The 8,596-nt window shown below is 37.7% G+C and overlaps 1 protein-coding gene across 1 annotated transcript in view; it reads right to left on the bottom strand.

Moving 5' to 3' along the window:
* The window catches only part of CSNK2A2IP (casein kinase 2 subunit alpha' interacting protein), a 156,892-nt gene that overhangs the window by 60,226 nt on the left and 88,070 nt on the right, over positions 1-8,596 (bottom strand). Inside the window, exon 3 of the mRNA XM_027766086.1 lies at positions 5,749-5,903. The gene's annotated coding sequence lies outside the window, so the exon portion shown is untranslated. The remainder of the gene's footprint in view (positions 1-5,748; positions 5,904-8,596) is intronic.

The raw sequence follows: 8,596 nt of genomic DNA, 5'->3' as shown, positions 1-8,596 counted from the left end.
ATATATATATAAAATGTTTTAGAACCATTACATTTACAGAACAAGCAAATAGTTTTTTCTTGTTCTATAGATGCAATATATTCTCAAATGTCTCTTAAAGAAAGAGTTAACAACCATTTGAAAATACAGTGCTAAGCAGTAAGAAGCCTAACCATTCTTGGTTGAAAACTTTATCATGTATGTACAGAGGGACCAAATGAAGATGTCAAATTGCCACCTGTCATTAGAAACAAAAACAAAGAAAAGAAACCTATATTTAAATTCTTAGAAAATGTACCTAGAGTTAAAAGGTCTGTTTGCAAAAATGCTTTCAGACCAGCCTCATGGCCTATTGATTAAGGAAAGTGGATCCCACATGGCTGACTGCAATTCAAATCCTAACTCCAGCAACTTGAAAAACACACTGGGCACATGTGCATGTGTATCCCAAATCCCAACAGGATAGGAAAATAGAGATGGGATTGAGGTGTACCCATGCTCCATGTAGGGGTTCTTTCTCTCTCTCTTCATGTCTCTCTGGCAAGTGCTTGTGCCCTCTGACGAAAAGAAAAAAAAAAAAAAAAACCTAAAAACCAAGCTCTGAAGTGTTGGGCATATTTCTTGTTTTAAAGGAATTATTTACTATTTTTATTTATTATTATTACTATTATTTTAGTTTGATATAGGGTATGTCCACTCACCAGAGAGAGACAGAGGGAGAGACAGAAAGAGAGAGATAAAGAAGAAAGCAAGAAAGCAGGCTGCCAGGTTTGGGACTTGAACCACAGTTGGCCATGTTAGAGTCTAGCACCTTAACCACCATGCCACCTGCTGGACTGTGTTTGCCATACTTCTTAAAATTTTCAGTACACTTACTGCAAGATGACAAACTTTAGCCCAAGTTGTTTCATCTGAATCCAAAGGTACAAAAAACACAATACTGTTCACAGAGTCAGTCACTGAGCTAGGCAGATACCAGATAGTTTTGAGGTTTCAAATTATGGATTATCTGTTCAAAATTTAAGTCAGAGGTTGAGAAAAGAGAACCTTCACCCACATCCTTCCCATTAGATGCCCCAAACATCTTGCCGGGCACTGACTGCCTAATAAAGCACATATTGACGTCAATATGAAGACTTACCTCCTGAGTAAAATCCTGAGAACAGATGAACCTGTCTCACAGCCCTCGTTCATTGAGTAATAAGCAGAAGCTAAAACGCCGGAGCCTATGCAAAATGGGATGAGGGAATACCAAAGCCCATGCTGGAAACTTGGTAAACAGTGACGACATTTGAGAACCACATGTGAGCATAAACTCTGGTGTAGGTTATTAGCTCCTGGTCCATAAAAACAAGAGTGAAGATAAAACAGTAGCCTACTGAGGTTCTTAAAGAGTTGTTACTGATGAAATCTAAAATCTAAAATCAAGAGCTAACTCTTTGGCATAAGGTACCTGGCCATTGCTATTTTTCCTGATCCTTTTTGCTGAGAATTGTTTTCTCTATTCTGCCTATACAAACTTTATTTATGTTGTTTATGTTTGTACTCTCCATGAATACTACAGTATTTGCTATATAAGCACAATGAATAAGCAAATAAATAAACGAAGGTGCTCATCAACCTATCAATCAACGGTTCTAATAGAATTGCGCAACTGATGACAGGAAAACTGAAATCTGAACATTAAAAAATAAAAAAAAAATATCCTGAGCACAGGGACCCTGTAACTTGCACACTCTCTCATCTTCAACACTAAACAATAATATACACCCACAAAACTTCTTCAGGAGTTGAGAAGATGAGAAGTGAAATGTGTTATCTCAAAAGTAAAGTTTCATTCTTTAATATTTATTTTTCCAGAAAACAATAATTTATTTATTTTAATTTTTATTTTTATAAAGCAAAAATTACAGATTTCTTTCAACAGAGAACTTTACATTCTTTTGTCTGTTAAATGTTTCCTCCCTTTTTCCCCCCACTCACCCTCAAAAATGAAGTTAACATAAACAATAAACGCTAGTGCGAAATAACATTTCTCTTTCTAGTAAAAATTAGGAAAAAATATGCTTAGCAAAGGAAGACATAGTAAGAAAAAAAGGAAAGGTTTTTTAAAAGCAATAGGATTACTTTCTGTGTAAGAGAAACATGAGGATTTAAAGAACCACATTCAACAGTGTTTCTCGTCACTTATTCAAAGACTGCGTTACTATTGGGAGAATTAAAATAAACATATTTTTTGAGAATTTTCTAAATGAATGAGAAAAGTATGTTTTCATAATGGCTAAAGTCATAGGTACCTGTGCCTCCTTTTATCCAGTATCATTTTGTAACAAACTGTACTAAGACCTCACAACGGAAAATGTAGATACATTAATAACTCACATTGTTTTTTACATCAAGTATTAGACTAGAGATAATTACCCAAATTCTAAAATTTTTCTGTTTGATACTTGAGGTTCGAAGAGAAGACCATATTTTAAATGCTTGAATGTTTCCAACAAATAATAGCTGAACACCCACTGTGTACCAGGCCCCGTGCCCATGCACCAGGTAAGGAGCAATGAAACAGATGGGATTCCTTATTCCTCTCATGGAGTTTGCTATCTGAATTCATCAAGCAATTATCATATTCACAGCAAAATTTAATATTTTTACATGTCTATTCTAGAGGTTCAGGGATAGATAGAAGGTAAGTTATATTGTTTTATTTTTTTTCTATTATGGTTGTGTTAGGATTTACTTTCAAATGAATCTACATCAGTATAAAATTACATATAAAAGGAGTTCTGTTACCAGGAGACCAGAACCTGAAGGGAAAGGAACGGTCTCTATCCATGATTCGGTTTTTATTACAGAAAGTTTTTTTCTTCCATGAGAGAGACAGCACCCTCAAGAAAGTCTTGTTATCATGATTAATTCTCACACTCAGCCAGCCTTGAACCACAGCACAAATAAGCTCAGTATACTCTAGGAGGTCTCCAGCCATGAACCCCAGAAATATTTCCAGCCTTTACAAACGGAATGTGAGATGACACATTTTTGCTGTCATAGATACCTGAAGCCAAGTGTCTACAAGGATGGGGACCTGATACTGGGTGGGTTTTTCCCTCTTTATACCATGGAAGAAGAAGAAACTGTAAGCCAACTAGATTTTCTGATGAGGCCTACCTCAAGAAGTGACAGCACCTCAGTACCGATGGAGGAACTACCAATTTGTGTTTACCTTTCACTTTGCCATTGAGCAGATCAAGAAGTCTCCATTTCCTCCCCAACCTTTCCCTGGGTTATGATTTCTACAAAGCATTTCCCAGTGACAAAAGAACGTTAGAAAGTGTTCTTTTTATGCTCACTGGAGGAAATCAGTCCCTGCCAAACTACAACTGCCAGACACAGAAACAACCTGCTGCTATCATTGTGGGAAACATGCCAACATTTTCAGCCCAAGTTGGAACCCTATTGGAGCTCTACAAAAGCCCACAGGTCCTTTTGATCCCATTCTAAGTGATAAAGACCAATTTCCCTCAGTTTATCAGATGGCCACCAAGGCCAGCTCTCTGGCTCATGGAATCATCTTTTTGCTGCATTTTGGCTGGACGTGGGTGGCGCTCTGTGTATCTGATGATATGCAAGGGGACCAGTTCCTCCAGAATCTAAAGGAAAAGATGACAGAAAAGGATATCTGTGTGGCCTTTACAGAAAAGCTCTCTGCCACAAAAGGTGTCTTTGTAAGTCATGACTTCAATGTTGTCAAGAGGATCAGAGTTTCATCTGCAAATGTGTCTATCACACATGGTGACCAAGGGAGTGTCCAGAACCTGGCATTTGAACAAAACTTCTATTTAATTTTGGAAAAGACTCCTGAATCTGTGTGTAGCCACAGCGGTGTTCCTGGATTCCAAAAAATTTCCCAAGAAGGAAGACTTGTTTGCTGCTTTATTTGTGTCTTGTGCCCAGAGTCAGACATTTCAAATCAAGCAAGTATGAAATATATAATTACACTATTAGTCCCTACTATTGCTCAGAAAAGATGAAACGGTTACTATTAGAAATAAAACATGGGGGCCAGAAGGTAATTTGATGGTGAAGGCACTGTCCCATGTGGTTGACTGTGGTTTAATTCCCAATCCTGAGACTTGAAAGCATGCAGGTACATGAGCATGTGTGCCCAAGATCTCTATAGCAGAAAGGACAAGAAGAGTCTGATAAGGCCATCTCCTCTGGGAGGTGATCTCTCACTTTCTGTCTTCTGATGAATATACTTGCCCTATAGCAAAACTCACACAGACATACACAAAAAGAAATGAATCAAAGAGCACCACTGTTCTTAATTCAAATACTTATTGTTTTGGTATATTTATTTTATAAACAGTATTACTACAGTATTTTGTGTAAGCTGTTATCTGGCAATGCTCATTGTATTAGGCTCAATTCTGAAATGATTTTCAATGGACACCCTTGCACTTTATTGCTGGAAAGACAGTGTCAATCTTAGATCTTGGGACCAGCAGTTAGTATAACAGCTATGTCGCTGGACTCCCACGTAGTCGACCACGGTTCGAATCCCAGACCTGGTGGCTTAAACTCACGCCAGGAGCATGTGCTTGCATGCCCAAGAGGGAGAGGAGAATGGAGGAGAAGGGATTGTGGCATAGCCATACCCCCTGGTGGGGGGGAATGATTTCTCACTTTCTGTCTCTGTCTCTCTCTGTCTTTCTGGGGAATGCACACACCCTATAGCAAAAACCTCTCAAAAGAAACTTAGATAAAAAAAAAAAAAAAAACAACTTAGATCTTACACTAGACTACATGAGTCATGATGAAAGATGTATCATCATTGAGGCTACCTGTAAGTGCCTTAAACTTAGAATCTGACTTTTATACCCAGATGATAAGCACGATGTAATTACAGATAAATTATTATAAAAATATTAAAAATATTTTTAAAATCTTTTCAACCATGCTCAAACACCTGTGCAATTAAGAACAAAGAATTGACTAATATCAGAATATCACACATTGCAGGAAGTAAAAGAAACATAGTTTAAAGATTGAAGACTCAACATTGTAATAATTTTCACAATTGGGCACCTGAAAATTTGCTGTCATACAATTTATAAAATCAAACAATTATCAAAATAGAATGTGGTACTGTCAAATGTGAAACATGGGAAAATTATAAAATGTCATGCTTCCATTTTTCCAATATATAAGGAATAAATACGGTTTGAGTTTAAAAAAAATTACATTTAAAAAAAGAAAATTTTTTTTTTTTAAATCTCATAAATATTTTTTTGTCAAAGTTTTTACTTTAAAAGGACATAGATCGGGAACCAGCATTTAGGGTAATGGCTATGTCGCTGGACTCCCACGTGGTTCGCGTCCTGGACCCGGTGGCTTAAAACTCACGCCGGGTGCATGTGCGTGCGTACCCAAGATCCCGAGAAGAGAATGGAGGAGAAGGGATTGCGGCGTGGCCATCCCCCCTGGGGGGTGATTTCTCGCTTTCTGTCTCTTTGTCTCTCTCTTCTGTCTGTCTGGCGAGCACACGTGCCCTATAGCAGAAAAAAAAAAAAAGGACATAGATGGGAAACAAGGCAGATCCACAGAGACACATACACTATCAGACGTAGAAAGAGACAGGCCGTGTTTTGCTAAGTGAAGAATTCAATAACCCACAGATTTTTAATACTGCTATGCTATTGAATCTATAAGATATTTTAAATGTTTTTGAAATAATATTTACATTTTTTCCAAGAAAAATATACAGACCTTTTGAAGTAATTGTTTCTAGGATAGTTTCTGTTAAAAGATGTCCTTATGAGTAAGCTTGCGACACTGTTCAGAGCTAGTCCAGATGACTTTGAGGAGTCCTGCTATGTTGGTGAAGTTCAATTTCTTGATAGAAGAAGAAACGTGCTGTCTTTCTATTAAATAAACAGAATTTTAAAGTACATAAAATATTTAATAAAATCATGCAAACTAAAGGGAAACCTGGGTTGTAAGAACAGAACTGTAGCTATGTATGGGAGAGCCCGCTGCTTTGTAGAATTACGGTGGTGCTAGACGAACCTACTAGGAATCTTCCCTGACTACATGTTTCTCTTCTGAGATACCAGCGGAAGGGAAGTGACACATTAACAACATGGATTCTAAAAGTATCCTGCACAAACTCTGCCTGCGTGTGTTATCTATGAACACTTCTCTTAGTATATAAACTTGGGAGTTTAAATAATCATTTTCACTTAAAATATCTGAACCTTTATCTCATGTCTTGCATATAGTTTTTGCAGTTTCCTCAACTTCTACTACATAGTTCGGAATCTATACAAATCAAGAAGAGATCATTTCAGTCTTTGTCTTGACCGATATGCATGGTAATAGTGCTGAAAAAGAAATGTTACACACCGTAAAGATATATGTGATTAAATGTAATAAAAAAGAAGTATTAAAAACTCATACACACACAAGAGACCATTTCAGATTGGACCAAACAAACGTGTTTTACTGACTTCTACCAAGTTACACGACATTCTTAATTATTCCTTTTCTAGAGTATACTTGTGTCATAGCCCAAGTAACATATATTTCCAGGGACAGAGCCCTTGTTCGGAACCGTGAATATGGATCTTCCTTCTCCAGAATTTACACCACTCTCCTTCTCAATTATTTTCTATCCTCCTAATGAAAAAATCTGCTCCTGATTCAACATTTTCATGCCATAGAGTTATGTGTATGTTTATCTTCGTTTATTTCACAATCAATGTTTAAAATAGAGCTTACTACTCAAATCAGAACATATATAAACTTCTATAAATCTAATTTCGGAAATCTTTCCCAGGAAACGATCCCGCTTCTGGCCAGAGGTAGTCGCTCTCCCTTAGATGTCAGCTCTGGTTCATTAGGTCATCGTTGCCCTAAATTTCGTCTTGAGAGAAATCATGATGCTTAATTTAGGCTAACTTTGAACAGACGATTATTAGAAAAGTTATGTTTATGAAGATGTATGTGGTATTATCTTTAACTTGATTGATACGCACTGCATCCATGCTGGAAAAAGTCTGTTCACTATAAAAATGTACAGTGGTTAAAAGTAAATTTAAGAAATGTCAAAAATATATAATAATAATAATTTTAGATAATAAATAAGAAAGGCCTGACAGGTGTGGGAAGGACAAAGTAGTAGCATAGGCAAGACAGATTTGCCATTCCGTCCTCTCTGTGACAGCCAGGTGCAAGATGAAAGGGTCCATTAGAAGGCTAACGATTTACTATCTAACAGCCACAAATTCTGGAACTGAATAGAGTATCACAACTTCTAGGTTGTCAGAAAAATCATGACTTTTTTTTTTGTTTTTCTATGCAAATATGTCTCGACTTTTTCAACAACCCAATAGTTAGAAACAGAGAGGGTTTCATTTATGATAGTGTCTAATTCAAGGGTGAGGTCTGCCAGGTATAACTTGAACAGTTTTGTTGTTCTAGAATAGACTAGTTGTTCTAATTCTTTTTTTTTTTTTTTTTTCGCTATAGGGCACGTGCACGTGCACTCGCCAGATAGACAGAGAGAGACAGAGAGACAGAAAGTGAGAAATCACCCCCCAGGGGGGATGGCCACACCGCAATCCCTTCTCCTCCATTCTCCTCTCAGGATTTTGGGCACACACGCACACACACACCCGGTGTGATTTTTAAGCCACCGAGTCTGGGATGCGAACCACGGTCGACTACGTGGGAGTCCAGCGACATAGCCATTACGCTAACTGCTGGTCCCATAATTCTTGACTACACATTGAAACCACCTGGGGAAATCGTGAGAAAACCAATGTCCATGCCGTTTTAGGCTAATACAATCAGAAGATCAGAATCTCCCTGATGAAGTCTTTGGCATTTTCAGCGTTTTGTTTGTTTGTTTTGTTTTGTTTGTTTGTTTGTCTGTCTATTTTGCTATATGGCATGCACACTTACCAGAGAGAGACAGAGAAAGAGAAAATGAGAAATCACTCACCGAAGGGTGGCCACACCTCAATCACTTCTCTAGTCTCCTCCGGGGATTCAGGGCCTTTCACGCATATGCACCCAGCATGTTTTTTTTCAATCCACCTGGTTCAGGGCTTGAACCAAACAGATGACCATGTGGGATCAAGAACCTTAACCTCCACACCACCTGAGAAACAACATCATGAGTATTTTTAATAGTTTACATGATTCTGTTGCAGTGATTGGATGAAAGAGAATATATTGGTTTTTCCCTCTGCCCTGTTCTTCATTACTTCTTGAGAGCCTTACAGATCTCAGAATACCCTTTTGACTGCTCAAAAATTAGTAAAAAACAAGACATTAAAGAGACTATTTTCTAAAAAAAAAAAAAAAAAGACGTTTTTGTTGTTATTTGTTTTATTACTGAGATTTATAAAAGTTCTCTTTTCTATTAAGTTTTCTCTGTATTCAAGAGAAAAAGAAATAGGGAACCAACAGTTAGCGTAATGGCTATGTCACTGGACTCCCACGTAGTCGACCACGGTTCGTGTCCCGGACCCGGTGGCTTAAAACTCACGCTGGGCGCGTGTGCGTGCGTGCCCAAGATCCCGAGAGGAGAATGGAGGAGAAGGGATTGCGG

Source organism: Tupaia chinensis, unplaced genomic scaffold, assembly GCF_000334495.1.
Source record: "Tupaia chinensis unplaced genomic scaffold, TupChi_1.0 Scaffold000009_1, whole genome shotgun sequence".
Taxonomy (NCBI): Eukaryota; Metazoa; Chordata; class Mammalia; order Scandentia; family Tupaiidae; genus Tupaia; species Tupaia belangeri.
The sequence above is the reverse complement of the archived record's forward strand: the minus strand, read 5'-3'. Positions and strand labels throughout refer to the sequence as shown.